This window comes from Chlamydotis macqueenii, chromosome 2, assembly GCF_036417535.1.
Source record: "Chlamydotis macqueenii isolate bChlMac1 chromosome 2, bChlMac1.mat, whole genome shotgun sequence".
NCBI classification, from domain to species: Eukaryota; Metazoa; Chordata; class Aves; order Otidiformes; family Otididae; genus Chlamydotis; species Chlamydotis macqueenii.
In genome coordinates, this window is record NC_141557.1 from 69153542 (window position 1) to 69176166 (window position 22625).

At 43.5% G+C, this 22625-nt stretch overlaps 1 protein-coding gene across 5 annotated transcripts in view; it reads right to left on the reverse strand.

The window, feature by feature from the left end:
• The window catches only part of PHACTR1 (phosphatase and actin regulator 1), a 317085-nt gene that overhangs the window by 131871 nt on the left and 162589 nt on the right, over window positions 1-22625 (reverse strand). The window contains exon 1 of one of the 5 annotated variants that reach the window (XM_086740219.1): window positions 11738-11840. The exons of the other annotated variants lie outside the window; for them this stretch is intronic. The gene's annotated coding sequence lies outside the window, so the exon portion shown is untranslated. Of the gene's footprint in view, window positions 1-11737; window positions 11841-22625 lie in introns of those variants that run through there. 5 annotated transcript variants of the gene reach the window in all.

The window sequence follows — 22625 nt, forward strand, 5'->3', positions numbered from 1 at the left end:
TACCAAGCCATCTAGCAACTGGATGACCATCTTGGGAATTAGGGATACGTTTTGTCCTCAGGGCTATCAAAACTTTGCAAATGAAGGTCAAATATGACCCTCTGCATATGAGGGTCACCCCTGACTAATGAGATGAGCTGCACAATGTGTGGTCCTTCTCATGCGGGACTGAGACATGTTAGGTGTAGTATACGGAAATGTGCCTCCTTATTGATGTCAGAGGACTCTACAGGCCAAAGCTGTAAAAGGGACCTTTCCAGCATGCTAAAATTCACCTACGGAAAAAGAAATTCACAGAGAAGCCTTACAGCAAGCGGTCTTAACAAATACCTTCCTCTGTATGGATGGGAATGACTCCTTTCTGTGGTGCTGAAGAGAGGAACCAGTGGCACATTGTGAGCCACGAATGCGAGCAGAGCACCCCAGCAGCGTGATGGGGGGTGCCTATGATGGAGCCAATTGACCATGAAATTGGCAGTGAAGTTCATTTCATTGCGAAGGTAACTGTGATACGCATCTGCATGAGATTTCACTTCAATACAGAAGCAGGATAAAGCCTAATGAAAACCTGACGTTTCTTACAATTAAAACAAAGTAATCTTTTTCACCCCTTCAATGCTGGCAGTGGACAAAGCAACAAACTGATGAAATCTGACTTCCCTAAATGCGGCAAGTTTCCTCTCAAAGTTAACAAGATTCTGCTGCCAAGCTGATGAAAAAAATCAAAACACAGCAATTACAATGTAGGAATTATGACCGTTTTTGACAATATAAATTGCCTCTGTCCGTATAACCAATGGGGAACAGTGTTCTCAGTTTTAAGTACCAGCCTCTTTTGGGCAAAGTATCTATACAACATCCTACAAGTGTCACAAATGCCCTTCTGTCAAGTCAAATGTCAGGTGGCAGTGACAGCTCACCAAACCTGCACATCCACTCGTCCAACTGAACTGGAGTCTTCACCACGCAAACCTGATTTTCAAAAATCTCTTTACTTGAACAGCATTTGGTTTGAATTTGCAGTCAAAGACTGGCCTGAACCACGACATCTGGCTGAGCACCTCAAGCTTTACAAGGTTTATGATGGTGCTCAGAATGACAAATCCCCCAAGCATTTTGCACAAAGGAGGAAACAAGACAAAATAGATATGCTCGCAAGGTACTTACACACCAACATATTCAAACAGTGCCCGGTATGCAACAACTGCAATAGTAATGCAAAAATGTAAATAAATGAACAATTACAGCAGGTAAAGAACAATACCTTCATCTGTCTGCTAAACAGAGGGAATAGCTGTATTAGATCAGAGCGGCTGATTCCTAAAATTAGTACCCATCTTCAGTCTGGGTATGTATCATGCAGAGCCCAATGTCCAAAGAAGGGTGAGGGAAAGAAAAACAAATGAAAACAACTCCAAAGAAAAATAGTGCCAAAACTTGTCTTTCTTGAGCCTCTATGCAATGCCGGAAAATGTATTAGTGAATTGACGCTTCCCTTGCTGCTTAGTGAACGGGCTGTTCTGCCAACTTGAGATTAAAAGGAGAAAGAAGGATCAGTTCACTGGAACTGCAGGATCTCACTATTTTCTTTTAGGATCATGGGCTTCCATGCACAGCACAAGCATATGCAGTTCACAAGGGAAAATGGTGTTTGACTCAGATGACAGAAATGCATAGAAAGCCAAATGCACATTCGTAACTTGAGTACTTTCCTAGAGTCAAACAATGCAGACAAAATGCTGGCCTTATTTTAATGAGACACACAAGAAAGAGAAAAGGAAATACCTCCTAATTTCTAGCTTGCTTGCACACGCCACCTGGGGGGGATGACTTTGAAGGAATGGAAGGTGCACAACTGAGCCTCACAAGTTCCCCCTTACTTTCCTATTTAGGTATCACGTCTAATTCTCTCCAACGGCTGCTAGAGGAGCCGAAGACTGACAGCTGTAGAGAGCAGACAGTCAGAAACTGCTCTTCTCAATTCAGATGCTGAAGCAGGCAGCAAATCCCATCTTAAGTGTCACAGCAGACCACTAGAAGATGACCCCTCACCCTTAGGACTATAAACCAGCAGACAATTACTTTGAGGCTGTAAATATTAATGAAAGCTTTAATCATCTCCCTCTTCTATTTCACAATAGGGTACAATTCAGCTTCAAACAGCCTAAGTTCCATGCAAGTTTCTGCACCTGACTTTTCCTCCAGGCTGAACCCAAATTTCAAAGCTATTTATCCAGTAAAACCACTGTGCTAGCATAAGGAGAGCATCCTGTTTTGCTGGTGCACAGGAAGAGGAGAGGGAAGTGGCCTTTCAATACTGATTTAACTTCCGGTTCAAACAGCTTCCACTGTCCATCCATCCATCAACACGTCTGTGCACATGCACTGCTGACTGTTCAGCCTGTACATCTCAATTTTTAGCAGTGTTGGCAGTTTAAGCAGATTGGAAAGTAAAATGGGAAAGATAAGATGTTATAAAGCTCTATAGCAGCATGACACACATACTCTCTTGTATCAGTTCAATTTCAGCTGATGTAGAAGAAATAACATTTCTATTTTATTTATTTATTTATTTACTTTACGAAAAGCAAGGTTGACAAAGTTTTTCTCTTAAAAAAACCACTGACGCTGCATACACGCATACATTTTAATTTTATTCCCTGTACTCCTATTGCACAAAGCCATTAGACTAATGGCTTGAAAAATGTCACACAAAAGATGACAGAGATCCCTCCTTAAGTAGTGAAAGAGGAAGCCATCTGCTGAACTGTAGCACTAAACTCGTCATCCTAGTCTTGGGCTTCACAGCTCAGGGCAGGAGGAAGGAGAGAGAAGACCTAAAGTACACTTTACATCCTTTCCAAAATGTCTCAAGCAACAAATACACTGGGCCCTAACTGCAAAAATGGTTGTACATCTTAAATTGCAACCCATGAGCTTCAGAGATTCAGTGTGTATCTGAGATTGAACGCCTCTCCTAGTTAGGGGCAAAGAAATGGACACAACGGTAATCTCAGTTATAGAAACCATGGTCCTGGAGCCTACATGTGTCCCATGCTGTTCCCTGTCCTGATAGCACACTATAAATCATACATGCAGAAACCTGTCCTCCTCTTCTATTTGGACTTTCTGGACACAATTGTACTTTTCGGGGTGTGGGGGGGAAGCTAGGGAAATGTTTGGCTTTAATTCCTGACTCATATTTTCAGACCTTCAAAATTTCCGCTATCTATGCAGAGAAAATCTGCAGAGGCTGTCAGTCAGGTAAAATAATCTCTTATTTGTGGTTTTTCTCACTTAGGATCTGGAGCTTTTCTTCAGGGAGGCACAGCGCTTGTCCCATGAAAGCTCTCTTAACAGCACATCCTCATGATGGCTGATAAGCACTATGATTTTGGGGGTAGCTTTTAGACAGGGTGGCCTGGGCATAAGCAAGCCAGAATGAGATGTCTAGTTGTTCCAAAGAAGTTATAGCAGGTGGTTTTATAATGATCGATCTGATCTTTGGTTTAAATTATACCATGTGTTCATTGTTTTTGAGAGCAACAGAAATAATTAAACTTCTTTTAAATGTGTCTCATCCAAAGGCAGAGGCTCTGCTAGATCTGCCTCATCTTCAGTAAGCTGGACCCAAAGCCAGAAGAGTCAGGGAGAGATGACAGCAACAAGATCAGACATTATCTTATTCCTCTTCACACAATCCTTCCCGAGACAAGGAGACTAAAAGCAACAGACCAGTGAAGATTCACGTCACTTCACAAGAGCCAAAAACCAGCAAAAGGACAGTTTTCCAGCTCACAGAAAGGCAAGAACATCATCATTTTCTGAGAAGCGTGCAAATCAAAGTCACAAAGGAAAAACGAGGCCTCCAAGTATGTCCCAGCTTCACCCCTTTGCAGCTTTGCTGCATCCATCTAGAGAATGGCAAACGTAACAGCACCCTCCAGTTTCTTAAGAAAGGGACTGCAACATCCAGCCAGGGCTGCTTAACCTCTGTACACTCTGGTGCTGCCCTTCAGATGTCCCAGTGCCTTGACGCTGGGTTTTGGCTCATGGGCAAGACCTGGCATGATTGATTTAACAGACTGCAAATGTATCCAATTAATTTTAGACATCCTGGCAGACTGTTAGCAATATGGTACCATGTACATCTATACTGTGCTCCTGAAATTATGTTCTGGCCAATTGGGGGCTGAATAAGGTGACAACAGGAAGCTAAATTTGGTCTTGTCTGATTACAGACAAGACAATCTTAGCAGATACAAAGGAATAGCTATACATTTACTACCAGCCACTGAAATGGATCAAGAAATAAATTCCTGCAATACAAAAATTAACGTAGAATGTCTACTTCTTCTTCTGAGGTAGCAGCAATGATAACATTATACGTAAAACAGTATACTCAAAAGGATAGGTTTTGCTCATCAATCAAGGAGCCCATAAATGAACTCGAATGCTTTAAATGATACAATATTAACTCTTGTTTCTAAAGAGAGGCAGAAGGTATCATAACAGCACAAATTGATATAAATAGTACTGGTTACAAACTGAAAGAAAGAAAAAGTGAAACAAAAAGAGACGAAAAGAAAAGATGCCACATGGCAGAATACTGCATCAGATTATCTCTTCTGATCTCTTCTCTATGTACCCAGTACTTTTCTGCTGCTTAGCTCTGACTGGAATTGATGATATTAATGAATAAAATTCCAATAATTGAGGTAAAGTGAAGTATTTCCAAATATCTAATTTTCTTCTAAAGAATCTCAAGTTTTAAAAAAGAAACAGGCCAACTATGCCAATGATCCTCTAAGAGAAACATCTCTAAGCAAGTAAGGGAACTACTCAGGAAAGACAAACACAGAAATGGAAACTAACTGCCTACCTGGGTAGGGATCAAAGCTTAAAATAGGACATAGGGATGATGCAAAAAGGCACAGAAAGCCAAGCTTGTTCAGCCAGGTCAATATCAGATGGTTTGAAGTGCTCTGGTTATAGCAGAGCGAGAGGAGAACCTGCCTACCATAATCTATGCCATTTTCTGCATCTTGCTTCTTTTTTTATGCACCACCCCCCCACCTCCCCTCCCACTTTATAAGTGGAAAACTTGGGGCCTTTCATGATTTATCAAATAGTTCTGTATTGTATATCTGCCATATCTAGCTTGATACAGAAGAATGAAAACTAGGCATACTACTCAAGATAACAACAAATACTTAGAGCGCAGTATTATTGTTAAATACAGGAAATATACGGTATTGCTTTCATCTTATTTGATCGCATTTTGTTTGCTTTTTTGAACTCCCCATGAGGAACTGATTTTTCACTGTGTGTTCAGTGTTGCCCCAATCTTTGTATTTAAGAGACTTACATATCCCAAGACTTTAAACTTGGTTCTCAGAATAGAGAGCAGGATGTTAAGATGCTATCAAAAGATGACAACTGAGTTACAGCATTGAAAAGGAAATAAATCAATGAGAAGAGACAGGACTGAAACAGGCTGGCTGGCTGCTCTCTAATGACCTGAAGAACTGAGATGTCCTCTTATCAGTGTCCTTACGTCAACACTGTGTAATAAAGATTACAGGGGGGCTGAGCCATTGTGACCAATTCCATAATTTTTTGTTGGTTTTGTTCCTAAATCCCCTCAAATCAATGACATGGATATACAGAATTCCCAGAAAAAGTGGCTAACATTTTTTCCCATAGGTACACAGGAGTTTTTCACTGGAAAACGTGGGACTTAGACGTGTGCTTGCAAAAGCTTGACCCTATCTTGTGTACACCTTTTCCCCCTATACTATCTAATTCACGGCCACAAAGATGATCAGAGAGCTGGAGTAGCTCTCCTATGAAGACAGGTTGAGAGAGCTGGGGTTGTTCAGCCTGGAGAAGAAAAGGCAACTTATAGCCTTTCAATAGCTAAAGGGGGCCTACAAGAAAGCTGGAGAGGGACTTTTAACAAGGGTAGGTAGTGATAGGAGAAGGGGAAATAGCTTTAAATTGGAAGAGGGTAGATTTAGATTAGACATAAGGAAGAAATTCTTCACTGTGAGGGTGGTGAGGCACTGGAACAGGTTGCCCAGAGAAGCCGTGGATGCCCCATCCTTGGAAGTGTTCAAGGCCAGACTGGATGGGGCTTTGAGCGTCCTGGTCTAGTGGAAGGGGTCTCTGCCCACGGCAGGGGAGTTGGAACGAGATGATCTTTAAGGTCCCTTCCAACCCAAACCATTCTATGATTCTATGAAGAATCCCTGCTTACTATCTATATTTTTCCTACAGTTTCAGTCAATAATGTAAATTATATCGTAGTTTTGGCCACAGGATCTTCCAGGGCTCTTCAAAATAAGCCCAGAGCACTGCTGGGTGACAGCCTGTGCAACCTTGGCAGTGAACTTCCTGTTGTCAGCACAGCTTCTCCTGGAATCCTACGCAACCGACTTATTTTGTGGCCAGTAGCTACAGGCAGTTTAACAGGATATGAGCTAGTCACTACAGTGATGCACATTAGCAGTTAATGACTTGCCTCAGGCTTGGTGGTGTTTCTTAAGCTTTATTTTGGGACATAAAGGTAGAAGACCTAATCCCTCCTCTTTTTCCCATCCCTTTCCTTTTACAGCAGACCAGCCAACAGAAATAGCTGCTAGTGTTTAAGGAAAATCTCACATAACTCTGGTCAGCTGTTCACATTTGCTATTCTTAGCATGTAAGTCAGAGGTACCCCCTTTCATAGTTCAAACTGACCTTCCTCCTCTTCTCTTCCTCCTCACTCTCCTCCCTGCCTGCAGCCCACGTCCAGCCACGCCAGCACAGGGCAGCCCTGTTAGTCTCTGATCTCAGGACAAAATACGGGTAGCTGATGAGTTTCTATTAGACCTGAACGCATAAGACACACTGACTGGAGTGGGGCGCTGGGACTCTGGGACTCTGCCCTCCCTGCTCTCTTGTAAAGAAAAGGTAAAGGATGACGTCCTGCCCGCCTTGGGATTTTGCCACCTGGAAGTTACCATGAGTAGGAATCACACTTCCTTCCCAGAAAGGCACATTTATTCTCGGCCCGAGGCTCTTATCTTCCCAAGCAGAAGGCAATGCTGGTGGGAGCAAAGTGTCCTACCCAGCCCCTCTGCAGCCCGTTGGGATGTGGAGCAGCTTTGCTCAACCTCATCAACTGTCTCTGGCATAGCACCATATTCACCCGAATCAAACGAGTTCAATCAACAAAAATAAGCCTATTTTATTTTATGATCCGTGCTTTCAAGTAGACATATCTCACTCTGCCCATGCCTTTCCCCCCCCGCCCCTTTCTTTAAGGTAACTATCCCTCAGAGACTAAAGACACACATTGAATAATTATATCAGCTGTTGAAACCTCAAACATGTTTTTCAGCTTCCCACACTTAACAGCAGGACAAGGTACACTGTTTGGTTTTTTGTTTGTTTTTTTTTTTTTTTTTTGTCTGCTTTTCCATTCTGTGTAGTCTAATTTTTTTTCCTCAAAAATATTTTAGGATTTTTAACAGGTACAACTGTAAACGACTGCAATGCCTCATAGCCACATACCATGTTCACCCTAGAGATAGTAATGGAAGAGCAGCTACTGTTTGAAATAATGTGAGAATTAGTGGAGGAAAACTTATTTTTACATGCAGCTCTTGCAGGGCTTATGGCTTGTCTGGAAGATAACTATTTCATTCAATAATTACTTTTGTGGGAAGCAAAATAATCGCCTCAGAGACAATCTCTTAAGTGATGATAAAGTAAATGTTCTCAAAGTTCCTGGTTGAAAAAAACAAAACAGTCTTCAATTTCAGGTGGGAATCACACACACACAAACACACACAACCCACACACACAACTTCCCCAGATCCCCCTTTCCATTTCGTAAAGATACTTATCTGGAGGAGGCTCTAGAAAAAGGACGGCAGCAGCAAAACAAGTGTTGGAATTCCTAAGGCAAGAGTATCTCTATCCACGCTGATTTTCATGCATATGTAAGATAATGAATCATTTCTGCTTAAACAGCAAAATCCTTAAGTACAGCAGCAGACAATAAGCAGACTGGGTTTGAGCTCTGAATGAAACCTTTTGGGTATGTTTATTCTTAATATCATTTGTATTTCCACTACACTTGTACCTAGAGACCCCAAAATCCTGGCACCCCACAATCCTTGGCACTAGAAATGTAAATCACAAAAGGCAGCACCCCTGCCCCCCCCCCAAAGGACTCACAGTCTATTTACAGACCAACAGGCAGGTGAAAGAAAATCCCATTATCTCAATTTTACAGACAGGGAACTTTGGTACAGAGCGACACACAGACAGATGAGTCCAAAGCCGCCCAGATATCCTCTGCAGAGCTGGGAACTGGGCTGAGAACGCTCATCTGTCGCTCTGATAAAAACCACTTTCCTGTGTGCAGTCCCTCCCTTCCAATGCACTGTTAGGTAACTGTTTTTTCCATGTAAGCTTTCTTGTCAGATCCTTTGCATAATCCCCAACAGCAACCCACTGACTTAAATTGCTCCGCTCGCTCTTTCTCTTAGGTCATTTCTGGGTACCTTTGAAACTTCTACAGTTCTTCTAGCCACACTAAAGCAGAGGTGTGTCTAAACCATGATCCAGATTACAGCTCAGACTTCTGCAAGGGCCTTCAGTGTATGAACACCTTAAATAAAACCCAGCCAAATCTCTTCTCCCTGTATATGTTCCTCTAACTACTGCCCCCTTGCTCATCATGTATGAGCTCATCAGGTATGTCATCTGCTATGACCTAGCACCACAACAACCCTCCCAGAGGCCACTGAAATCATTACATTGAGAAGTGCTCTGTACATACCAGATGTTTAGCATTGCACAGTCCCAGTGCACCTGGATCTCTTGTAGTTCTAGCTCCTTCTGCTCTACAAGCTGACCAGTCACCTTCCCACATTTAGGTTCAGAAAGTATTTTCATTCCCCTTCATCCTTCTGGCGCTTTCAAAATACCTCCACTTGTGTTGTCTTCTCACTTCTTGTCTGTCTTTTCTTGCGACTTCTACAACTTTTCACCATCCTGCTCCCAACATTTCCCTCCCAGCCCTCCTCTAGCAGCATTCAGAGCTCAGCCCTGATTGCTCTTTTATTCTTGGTGGTGACTCATATCTTTCTACACTTGGCTTCTCCCTCTCAGTTCAATCTACCATGTCTGGTTGCCTCTCTGGCATCCTGTCCTGGATGTCCTGTGGCCACTCACACTTCACAGGGTGTAACCACACACCTCATTCTTCCCTCACATACAGTTTCACTGCTTCTCCATTTCCAGCACCATTTCTGATGTTCTGTCACCAAACTCTCAGCACTGGCGCTTTATACACCCCTCTCTCTCTTTTCTATTTTCCAACTAAATTAGCATTAAATACATCCATTCCTTTCAGTCCAATGGCTAAAGCATCTCCCACTTCCATCTGCATTAATGTAACCTCCTGCTTCTTGTTCATTTTTTACCTCATCAAAATGCTGCATCCACATCAACTCCCTTTATCCTTACTTCACTGAGTCCACCTGCATGTCTAAATTCCTTCACTGACTTCTCCCCAAATTACACAACCTCCCTTCCAAGATATCATATGACTCAGCACCTGCCTCCATTTTTTTTTCTTTGGTTTCACAGCTATCTCTTCTGCTATTCTCCTAGTCATGACTTTTGCTGGATTAGTTAGTGGTCTTTGAATGATTTCGCTCTGTTTCACTATGAATTTTCCTTCTCCAGCTCTGCCAGTGCAGTAATAAAATGAGAACACAGAGTAAGACGATGACTAGAATTCAGGACCCATATCTGGATTTGGAGGGTATTTCAGCATTAAATCAATGTATACCAGTGGCTTGCCTAAGCTACAAGGACTGAATTCTGGTCTTTGTACACTGTTCCAGCAAATACAATAGTTGCTCGGGTCACAGGACCCACGCAGTACTTTTGGGTCCAGTAGTGCAGTTTCAGGCCTGCAAGACCATGTATAAACTAGATATAGGTTTGAATAGGAGGGTGGGGGTGTCCACATTGCAAAGTTATGTGCATTTCCCTTAAAAAGTACTAAATGGTCCCCTTTCTGGGTGGTTTTTAGGTTGTGCAAATGTGAGGACGCATGGACATCTTGAGATCCCTACAGGTTTCTCTGTACCTGGGCCGGTCACAGGTCTTTACCTGATCTGTCCTGCTGACATTAAGATCAGATCATAATTTCAGTTCATTATATCATCCTTTCCCTCCAAACCCCAAAAGGTCTAGAACAGGTATCAACCAGGGAAAAACTGGCTTTTTTCAGTCCTGAAAAATGTGTCAAGCGTCCAGCCAGCGAGCGGGCTCAGCCAGCATGGCTGGGACTACAGTTTCTTTACTTTCTGAAAGAAACTCACAGCTGTGCATGCTGGTGGGAAGGAAAGGTTTAAGGCTGTACTGGTATTACATTCTTTTTAAATGACAACTATAAAAGTTATTTGCATGGAGTGGAATGAAATCCTACCCCACAGAAGGAGGAGGTGAAAACAAACTGATGGGATGCTCTGGAAGCCTGCTGGCTGGAAGTCTCTCTGCTCTATTCTTTGCCTCTCTAGGGTTACTAGATTATCTCCTGACAAGAGACATACCCTCCTCTCAGAGTATCTAATGGTTTGAAGCTAAATAATCAAACATAAAAAAGGAAGTAAAATCCTTAAATACATACCTATGAGCCCATTAAGAAGTACAAGTAACTGGGGTCACACATTCATGAACACCTGTGCATTAAAAGGGAGGAAAGCAACGTTCTTTTCTTACCGTGCTAAGATTTCAATTAGAAGGCTGCAAAAAAAAAAAAAAAAAAAACGCCAGCAAAAGATGTTGATGCTACTGAGTTTGAGGTCAATTCAATTAAGCTAGGAAAGCATGTTTTTAACAAATGGCTTCATTTGCTTTTAAGGATAAATAGACCACACTAATAGTGTAAAGTATCCGCTGCTGCTGCACACAGCCCTTCATTTAGTATCTGTGGAGCTTGCTGTCACCAGTAGCACTTAAGAGGAAAGAAAACATTCAGCATTTGCATAGCATTCATCAGATTCTTCCGTCTGCTGTAGTGGCATAAGCAGTAAGAGTGCTTAACCCACTGTGGGCTTCCAGGCTTCTCAGGCTGTCTTCTCCCTTTCCACTGAAAGCAATTCCGCTCAGTTTCAGCTGCAGTTTAATCAAAGGAAACTATAATCACACTACCAGGATGCTAATTCTGAAGAGACTTCAGCAAAACCGCAGTTACTTCATTAAATTGCAGACCTGTGGTTGACAAAGGACCACCAGATCCCAAATAACATTTTCTTTTGCACAGAGCAAATGACAGCAGCATTGGTTAATTAAAATAATAATAATAATCAGCCTCAGTGACAAAAGCTGAAAAATAAAGTGCAATTTCATATTCACATTTATCACAAAAAGACCCCTTTCCCTGACCTTCAGAAAATGAGATCTGTCTACCACATCAGTTAACAGGGAGTCCTAAGTCAAGTGCCTTCAGCCCTAAGTAACACGCAAAACCACACAGCAAAACGAAGTAATACAACACTGAACAAGAAAGCAGGGTAACATCTGTGAGGTTGTTTTTTTGCCTGAATGCTTTTATGCTCCTTTTAGTTCTCAGCTTTTCCTAATTGCTGACTTTGGCAAAATCCAAATAATTTGTCATTGTTGCCTTCCAGTATTTGCATTCCCAGAAACAGAAAAAGCATATACTTACCTGTAGCAACACCTGTGATTGATTACACCGTCACTCTCTGAATATCCTCTGGAGGTTTTGCTCAGTCCCAAAAGGAGAGGGGGAAGGGATGAGAACAGTTGTCTGATGAAGAGCACTACATTAATTCCAATAAAAACACAATTTCCCCCATGCATTTGACAGCATGGTGAGAATCACAATAGCTGGATTCTACGTAAACCAGTCCTTCCAAATACTGAGTTGAGTCAAGCAAACTCTACTGCAGCACGACGAGGAAAAAGTTGATCTATCAAGGCAGAAAACCCTGATCTAAAATTCACGGGAATGGTAACAAAAAACAATCGATACACACAGCAATTTCTATAGCAACTGGGGGAAAAAAGGAAAAAAAAACAAACCAAGAGTTGGTTCCTTAACTGTTAGCACAAAGCTTCTGTGGCAAATGAGGGGACCTGTTCCTCTTGGCATCTCTCTGATCGACACGCTGAATCGATGCCCAGCGCATTCCTCCCGCGCTCCCTCTCCTCTTTCCCTGGGATCTGTGGAGGGGCAAGCCGAGCATCCCAGCCTCCGACGGGAGCGCACACATGTACACACACACACCCCCCATGCAAGCAAACGCGCTCCCCTGCCTCTCTCCTACACCCACAGGATCTCAGCACTCACCGTCACGGGCTTCCTCCCCGCGACTGCAGTTGCTGCAAATGTGTTTGATCTCCTTGCCTATGTGACAGTGTATCACAAAAGAGACATTGTTGTTAGTGGTGGTGGTGGGCTCCTTCAGTGGCTTCATCCTCACTAGGTAGAAAGCTTTCTTTTTAGGTTTCTCTCCACTCATGTCTGAAACCCAGCCCTGCCTGCAGCCAGAAGAAGAAAAAGCGAGCATCCCAGGCTGCCCGGCACGCGTGCAATCCGCCATCCGCTCCCTCTCGCCTCGGCGTTTAGCTGCCACACACACACACAACAGGGATGAAGGGGAGGGCTGGGGGAGAGAGGGGAGGGAGGCGGGAGGCTCAGAAGCGCTGCCTGAGCCTTGCTGCCCTCCGCGACCCTGCTCCTTAACCAATCCACTTGGGCTTGGCTGGAGGATGCTCAGCGTGTCCCCGCTCCCGCCATGCCCGTGACCACCCTCGCCCTCAGCCGCAGGCGCTAGGCATGTTTGGCAGCAAAGGGGAGTCTGGTACAGTTTTGGCTACCTTGCCGGCTGCACGCATCCCAGGAACACAGAGCCTCCCTTCGCTTTCCCTCTCCCTCCTCCTCCTCCTGTCCTGGCAAGCCCCGCACACCCGCAGGAGTCCCACGTCGGGCTGTAGCCCTCGGGGATGGCGGGCACAGCCACTGGCACAGCCAGTGGTCCCCTGGCAAACGCAGCAACCTTGCCTTCATGCTTGGGTGCCACGGCAGCCTGTCCCACCGTAATTAATATTTTACACACAGAGGACTGGCTGCTTCACCCCCACAGGCAGCTTCAGCTCTGGGGCTGCAGGGCCTCTCTGCTTCGGGTGCCCCAGGAAAACCAACTCCCCCCCTGCAAATGCCTTCTGCTTTTTATTTGTGCTTTTTCTCCCCTTTTGCTTCTTTTCAAAGACAAAGGAGGTGTCTGTCCTGGCCTGTGTGGGGCTCACAAGGCCAGCCATTGACAGCGGCTGGCACTGCCTGGTGACTTCAGCCCGAGCCCCTCTGTGGCAGGATGCTCCTCCTAGGCTAAGGCTGACCAGAGGCTCCCAGAGAAGCACAGACAGTTTTAATTCACTTTGACTGCTTATCTGGGGGATGAATACCCTCTTTTCTTGGTCTCCCTTGCCTCCTGCCCAAATTGCAGCTGCTCTGGAGAGCAGCCCCATCATCCCCAGGTGCCTGCAACCTGGGCAGCACGCTTGCAAAGCTCCCCCAGCCTTGAGGGGATTATAATCTCCGGCCAGACCCTCTGGCAATCCCTTGCCACCCAGCTGCCCCCAAAATGTACCGTCTGTTTTCACAGCACGGTAAACAGCCCAAGCTGCCCAACCTGCCGAAACAGCAGCTCAGGACAGAGAGCAGCCTGTGACACAGAGAAAGCGGGAAGCAGCAGCAAGGATGCTTGCTTCTTGCCGGCTTTGGGAAGGAAAGTCTGAATAAGAGATGATAACCTCAGCTATTCTGGTAGCTATTATAGGAATGTGAGTGTTGCTTCTTTAAATCTTCAGCTAGCTAGCAGTTTGGCAGGCACAAGCAGAGAGGGAGTGCAACTGGGGCAGACGAAACATGGCAAAGAATAACACCATTCTCCTTATTTTTAGCCAAACCCCTTGCTCGCTGTTAGAAGAAATCCACTAATTCTGCAATTCTTTACCATTTCCACATACTGTTGCCACATGTTTTACTGCAACAAGAGGCCAAACCAGCTCTGATTCTCTTCAACTGCACATGAAACAGTCAGTGAGACTTTTGCCTAAAGAAAGATGGAGCAGAAACTTAAGGATTCAGTGCCATGGTTTTCCATTTTCTCAAATGCACACACGCACACAGACACACACAAGATGCATGCAACAAAACTGCTGACCTACTTGTTCTGCGTCATTCTGATGCAGGTCTGACTTCTCACCTGACGCTCCTGGGAGCTGAAACCTTGAGATGTCACATACAGCAAAAATTGCAAGGCTTTACTTTTCTTAGCGGTGTTCACAAATCAGACTAGGTGCTATCAAATCTCACAGAAATACGGGCTGAAGCATGCTCTCAGCAGAAACACACCGTGCACTAAGCCTCACAAAGCATCCTGCGCACCAGGCTATGTATATAGGCTTATGTTGAATAGAGTCAGTCACCTCAGGTTAAATATTGCCCCAGAGGACTTGATTTTGCATGTGTTGCTCATCTAAAATTCTCACTCGTTTCGTTTAAGTGGTAGGAGAATAGGGAATGCAGCATTATTCAGGAACAAGCAGGTGAATTCCCCAAATGGGCATATCAAGTAGTTACGAGTTAATTCACTGAAAAGCCGTCCCTTTGAATATCTGATGCTGAGATACTGTTTGCTACCTTACACATTTGGAAAGCGAAACCTGAGAACAGTTTGACCCCTTACCAGCCACACAGCAGGTTAGATGCTGGCAGTGGAATTCCCTCTAACTTACAAATTGTCTTTGAGAGCACCTTCAGTTCAGTTGTGATTCAGAAAATAATTAACTAAGCGGAAGACATCACCATAATTCACCTTCTGAACTTGCTCAGAGTTCACAGCTGTCTGTCACTGGTACCCGGCACTGCTGCATTCCAGAAATGGGTCAGGAAAGGAAAGCACATTCAAATGTGAACTTCCCCAAACTTGGGAAATACGAGTGTTAATGAAATGCAAAGTGTACTCTGAACTGGAATACCTTATCTGCTGCCTCAGAGCAGTACTGTGGTGTTGTGTCACACCTGTTTTACAAAAGGAAACTAATGTGAGATATTCAGCAGAGCTGGTCTTGTAAGGCAAATGGTCTTGTAGTTAAGGAATCGAGTAGGACTTAGGACACGAAAAACCGGGTCAGGTCATCAGTCTTTTGCAGTCTCCCTCTGTGACCTTGCACAAATTATTTACAATGTCTTGATATCTCAGCTCCTTGGCTGAAGAACAGTGATGTTGATGTTTCTGGTTTTCAGACAACTTTTATGAAATCATATTTCAAGGTGCTGTGAAGGTGTCTGTACATGACAGAGAGGGAACACTTACACAGACTGTTCAAATACAGAGATCTACTATTTATAGCAAAATGAGAGGGGAAACAGGAAAAACATGTTCCATCTGGCTTAGTCTGAACAGTTCCTTCAGTCCAAACTTAAGCTTTTTTGTTCCACTGGGTTTTGTTTCAGCAGTGCTTATTCCTCCTCTTCCAATTCTTTTTATTCTAAAACCGTGAAATTCAACTCAGATCTGAAAATAGTCTTGATATCCAAACCCCTGCATTTTTTAGTGACTCTGTTATTATCTCCCAATCCCAAACAACTTTTAGAGAGGGATGGCAGCAACCCCCTTTTTGGGCAGAGGTTCTAAGGAGACTACCTGTGTAACTGTTCCTATGGTAAAGCTCTTTAGTGACTCCACACATCTTCAGGTGTATGCTAGGCTACAAAAGAAACACCAAACGTTATGGGAATGGACAGAGTTTTTGCAAGCAGATCCCAGGAGACTGCAGAAGCCCAGCTGCTCTTCCACGTTTGGGGACACTTGGGAGTTAAATAACTGGTCCAGTGAATAACACCGATTCCATGTAGATAAGAAGCCCAAATTATCATGGAGAAAGCCCAGTGCATTTTTACTTGCAGGTGCTATGTATTTTGAATGCAAACAAGCCCTGAAGCCATCTGCTAGTATGTCTCTTGTAACATGCACTTCGCTATAACATGCAAATTGCCTTCATTCCTAAGAGCTGCCTTATAGAGAATCTGAATTTGCCACAGCTCATAAAACAAAAATATGTTTAATTATGATCTGTGTAATTATGGTGAAAGCTGCCACTGCTAATCAGTTCCAGGACAAATAATGTAAAATGAACGTACTACAGTATTCCTGCAGAAAATGACTTGCTTTGCCTTGTTTTTAAAGATAAGTCAAAAAAAAAAGAAAAGCATAACTCTTTCACTGCTTCAATATGTGGTTGCAAACCCTAGCATAATTTTATTGCACAGTGGACAACAAAATCAATGAAGAGGATGTCAGACAGTTGGTTATTTGACAGTGAATCAACCAACTTGCATCCTATTCCCAGCCCACATTTGCTTCTTCTGTAAGCTTCGGAAAATATTTGTACCTTCAGCTCCTCCCACCACAGCCTTTGCCATTAAGGAGAGTGCCATTTTCATTGTCCATAAAGAAGAGATGAAAGCAGCATCCCCTTCAAAAATGTGATTCCTGAGATACAGGCTTATATCTGTATCAAAATCTTTGAGGCTCGATGCTGTCTTTCCATTTTTTTTCCCAGGGACCATGTCTCCCCTCCGTCCCAAATAACCTGGCTGAGAGTCTTTTTTGGGTCACTGTGCCTTCAAACAATCTCTGTGAAAGCAAAAAGGGATACTGGAACCAAGCAGCCAAAAGCAGATGAACTTTTGGTTGCATCTTCCACACCACAGAAAAGATTTTCTCTTTCTTCTTTCTCTAAGCTGTGGCCCTGCGCAAATGCCCAACACCAGTCAGGACACCCCTGAAGTCTGCTCTAAGCCCCTCAGCTGAACAACATGGAGGTTTCTGTGCGGGCAGGATAGGCTCCCTCCTGCTTCCAGCACAAATACGTGGGCATCAGAAATCGCGTGGAAGCTTCTCACCCGCGTTTTTTCAATACGAAGGTTGCCCTGGAGAGCTACAGTGTTTCCCTGAAGAAGCTGTAGCTAACAGAATGGCACTGTCCAGGTGAAAACACCAGACAAATGTAGGTCTAACAAGGCAGCATCACTTCTTCTGAGCAGTTTAGTCTTTCTAACCAAAACACCATGATTCATTTGTTTTCTGGTCTATTTAGGCAGTGATGCTTTTGCAGGAATGTCCCTATACTTGGCAATTTTTCCTAAATATTTTCCTTTCCTTCCCGTTTCCTCTGCCAACTGTACTATGAATCCCAGTGAGAATAAAAAAGAGATAAAAGATAAATTAACTAATTACCAGCTGCTCTGGTGATTAATGCATACATCGATGTCGTATTACACATACTGAAACAAACTGATCAACTTAAGAGTGAAGAGGAAAATATGTACAATTTGATCCACGGACTACAACACAGGAATTAGCCACTAACACAGTTCTCTCTTGGGTGGCATCTTCTGTTCACTGCCAATAAGTGCCCCAAAAGCCACCTCAGGACAGCTGACATTTGCCAAAGGAGTTTGTTGCCAGCTGGAGACTCCTTCCACTTGCAAGCCACAGCTCAAACCCAGATACCCATGTATTTTCTGTTTGCCAGGCAGCCAGTGCAGCAGGACTCTGGTTCACGGTAGGGGCTCCAGGGTGCTAGGCTGACAGTATTTCTGTGTATTCCTGCTTACTGCATGGCACATCAGCAAAACTGGGAGGGCAAGGAGGAGGAAGAATCGGCCCGAGACTCTTGCAGGCCAAAATAGAAGATGACCTTTTTAGTTCTGCAGCTATAAACACATTCTTAAACAACAATTGCAGCTACTCCTTGCAGTCACAAGCCCAAGAGAGTCAGGTGATGAGTGCTGCACAAACAAAAGCAAACTAAAGGGAGAAAAAAGGAAAGAAAATGCCCTTTCTCGGTCTTCCTATGTTCAGTAATGCTGCTGAAGTATCCCACGGCTCATTCTTGCTCTACTTGCAGGGCTCTCTACATCCTACGCACACACTTTGCCATGATGGAGTTCTCTCCGTATTTAGGAGAAGCCCTGCTTTATTTCAATGTGATACCATATGGTGTGATAAAAATGAACAGAAAAGGTTACACACAAAAAACACACAAGCTTAGAAACACCTGTTTGCTGCAAGGGTGAAGAACTGCTGATCGTAAAGGGCTTCTAAGGATAAAAAGGAAGATGACATCCTACCTAGCAGGACAGACGGAAAGTTGCTGAGCTGCCATTTGAACGCCCAAACACGTATGTGTAACTAATGCACAAAGGCCTGAGGAAGGTAAGGGTAAACACAGCAATGAATCAATGCGGAGTCTGGATTTGTAAAACAGCTGAGCGAGCAAACATTAGCATTAGATGACGCTCAAAGGAAGAGATGATCTTTATGCTGAAATTATAGGTGAAGTTCTAGCTCTAGCGAAGTTACTGCAAGTCCTAGCGCAGTCCTGCATCCCCTCTGAATTTTTGTATCTAATTCAGATGTGGCATACCCCGGGGCTTTAGTGAGCTGTTTGGAGCACTTTGTATATCCTGTATAACTGGCTTTCCAGAGGAATGGAAGTCTACACCGTTTTTACCTTGATAATAGACACAGGATAGTGCAGAGGCATGAACTGGGACTCAGTAGCACTCCTGCACTCTCAGTTTAGATACACCTGCTATAGTCTGGAAGATAACAAAACGTAATTCCAAAAATCTCAGTGCAATTATGAAACTAAAGCCAAGGAGGAATCTAAATCAAGTTCTACCTGGCCAATTTAGCAATTCATGTGGCTGCACACCATAACGTATACCAAAACACAGTAACACTGGTGACTTGGAGACTCACAACACACAGCAGCTTCCTCGCCAGTTTTTGCCTGCTTGACACTGAGAGAATAAAAGTCCAATACACACCGAATTTTCATCCCTCCCACCCCCAAAATACCTTTTTCCTTCTGCTCACAAATAAAGAAGCAGCTCTGAGCCTTCTGCTTTCCTCCCACCAAAACCAGAGCTGTCTTTTACATAGGTGCAGAAAAATATTTTTTTAAAAAAAACTCCACTACAAAACCAAACCCACAGTCAGGTATCTGTCTGCATCTATAATTCCTCACAAAGAATTATATTATGTTATGTTCCCCCACAGCATGCTAAAAAAAGCTCAGTGAGGGGAAAAGGCAGAGCGTGCCTGTGTGCATGTCTGTGTGGCTAGCAAGCCCCTGGGGAAAAAGCTGAATGTGACTTATTCTTGTCAGAAATGCTCCTAGCTGTGAAAAAGGGAGGAAGAAGGTACAGAGGAGGAGTCCAAGCCTTTGGAGTAAATGAAGTCAAGGAGTAGCCACCTCTGGGTGGAAAACAGGCAGAACTGCTCCCATGTCATGGGTTCGTTTTATACCTCTTCCTATGGATACAGAAACTAGGCACTTGTGTTTTTATTGGCTCCAAGTAAAACTACATGTCTGAAAAGCAAAGGAAAGAAGGCAAAAGGACGATTCCAGAGACGTGTGCTACAACTGTTTCACAACAAGAACATTAGTTTAAACAAAATCAAATGTTTGACTTGGAATAACGTGGAAAATACAGCAGAAGCCCTGAATTTGCAACATGCAATGGAAAATGCTTGAAACTCTGCGGGACTGATTGAGCTTTTGGTGTGTGACAAACCAGTGACTTGGAACAGCCTTTTCTGGAGACTCTAGCATGCAAAGAAAGCTCAGTAAAGCAGGTCACAGCCATCATCTTTCAGGATGCCACTATGGTTTTCTCGGTATTTTCTCAAAAATTGCACATGTCTCAAGACAGGAATAAAAGAAACACTGCTGAGAAAAAAAAACTGCTTGCAATTGCTAGTGCCTGAAAATCTTGGGTAATCAACTTGAGACACCTGAGAAAACCTCAGTCTTTCTAGATTTGCCACTTGGGAGATACTTTTACAGTGTGTGGGATACACATGAATATCATAAAATCCCAGAGGTCTAAGACTTTTCCTGTCACACATGCGGGGCTCTGTCTGCCCTGGCTCCCGAAAGGTCTGAGTCATCTGGCTTTAAGGAAAATTTAAGAAAATAGGTCAAACAACTTTCCATCACAGGCAATTGCAATGAAGTCAATCAGCTTGCACAAGCATTGCTCTCAGCCCCAACTACCCCCACGCTTCTGTCTACATGACTAAGCAAATTAATTTCTGATGACATCAAGTAACATGGCTTCCCTAAGAACATACACAGACTAACATTCCTGCTGATAATCCTTACTTTTATTGTCACTTCTCAGGTCAAAATTATGGAGAAGGATCAGACTGCAGAGCCTTTGGTGAAGTAATACATCCAAAATAAGTAAGAGTGTGGCTCGAAATTGCTAGACAGACCAAAAGATTTATTTCAAACCAATTAAATGGATAGTTATTACCTCAGAAACTCTCTGCTGGCTACTGAGATCACCAGCCTACAGCAAAGTTATGATCAGCACATAATAGGGATGACTGGACTTCTTGCCTTTATAAATGACTCATATTAAGTCTGTTGCTTGTAGTTCAGAACAGTTGACTTGAAGGTCAGGGATATGACTGTGCATGAAGCACACTCATTTAGGGATCACCTTCACACAAAAAAAAAGAAAAGGCAAATGAAGAAGAATAAGTTTTGCAGACTTCACCCCAAAGAGTTCATTTGCAGTAACATGGTTTCACACTCTTACCCAAACTTTCCAGGCCAACAGCCCAGGACTTGCCATGTCTCTTGTGGGCCACTGGGTCAGCCACACAAAACTAATGAGTCTGCATTTCAGTTTAACGGCCCGCTACAGTCCTTGTGGTTTCCAGCGCCATTGTGTTTGAGGCAATCTGGGAAAGTTATAAAATGTAAAACTTTGGAAGATGCATGTGTGGGGAAAGCCAGGTGGCAAGTCCAGTAAAGTCAAACCCCGATCAAGCTCAGGCAGAGGATGAGAGGCTGAGCTGGAGGACCAAGCTAAATGTTTGTGAGGTCTAATAGAGGTACAAATGAGTAGGCAGGCAGGCAGAGATTCAGGCAAAGGGAAGTAATGTTCAGTTGGAAGAGAAAGCAGATAAAGGGAAAAAGGAGGAAAAGAGAGAAAATTAGGAAAGCTGCGAATAGACATTGAAACTTTCAGGGTGCCTTTGAAGTGACAGACTCTCCCAACCTTCAGAGGCTTCCCCACCGCTGAAAAGGACTTTGTAATTACACGCGAACAGCACGGGAACCAGGAGTACTAGGGCAGCTGCAAGTGACGATTAAGGTAAGTACGCTGGCAAAGCTGTAGGGGGAAGCTTTCATAAGCATCTGCCTCCACTGGGCCCAACAGCAGCACACACTGTCAATCTCCTCACTTCAATAAGCGCTCACATTTTTCTCAAATTAGAAAAAAAAAAAGATAACACAAATCCCTAGGAATAGCATGCAGTTTCTATACATATCTCCCAGTAAGCTAGCAGCTCGCAGTACTGAAATGAAGCAAGAAGCTTCTGACAATATAATGAGCATCTTTTTCAGTCTTTCAGCATAAACACAGGCTCCTCTGAACAGCACAGAAATCTGCATGAGGAGCCTTTCACTTTCTCCAAATAAATGCAGCATAAAAGGATTATTCTTCTCCTCCTTTCAGCCCCTATTATCTTTACTGCAGCCCAGTCATTTCTCATCACCAGACTCCTATCTCTGAGTCGCTGCTTGTACTTTCACTGCAGACTCGTATGATGCACAAAGCATAGAGGGAAAAGTTTGGCTTTGCATCAGTCCCACGTCATCAGTCCCCTGCTGTCCCCAGAGCTTTGTGTAACCCGGTTAGTCTCTACAACACCAACAGACAACACATGTGCCATCAACAGATCTTGCTGCCAAAAGGCTATATTAAGCATTGTTTGCCTCTTTAAAACCTTGAATAGCAGTCAACAAAGAAAGCTGCAGTGTGCTAAAGGAGCTGAAGAAATAGCTGCATAATCATTTTTTTTCTGAAATCCTGAAACAGATTTCAATGTGAAATTTGCCAAGCTCTTTAACATCTGCCCACTGGATAATTATAAAGCCTCAAGATCCAGACTGGATTTCAGCAATTTTTCAGGGCCTTTTAGAAAAGGAGGAAATAACAGCTACAATCTAATGCAGCTTTCTCAATTATGCACCATCATAATCTATGACACTTTGAAATCTTAGCCATCATGTGTGTAAATTACTCATAAGAAATAAGAATTTTCTCCTAACCTTTGTTATTTGTCAAGGTTTTATGGATCCAGTTGCTCCACCTGCATGATCGGTAATGTCTGTCTCCCAAAACCTAAGTCTCCAGGGGACAAAGGTGGAGGCAGCACAAAAAGCAAGATTTTGCTTTTACCACGGGTTTGAACCAGAGAAAAACATGTGACTGAAGGCTGAAGTAGAAGGTCTGCAGTACAATATGCATTTCATTCACAGTGGAGGAAATGCAGCAAAATAGTGGTAAAACCCACTGCAGATCTTTTTTTATTATTTTGTATTACTAGAAATTCCAAGGGGTCCCAGCAGAGCTCAAGCCTGCAGTATACAACACGCTCTGACATTTCAACAGACTTTTTCTCCTAATCATCTTCTTCAAGTTTTCTCTAGTG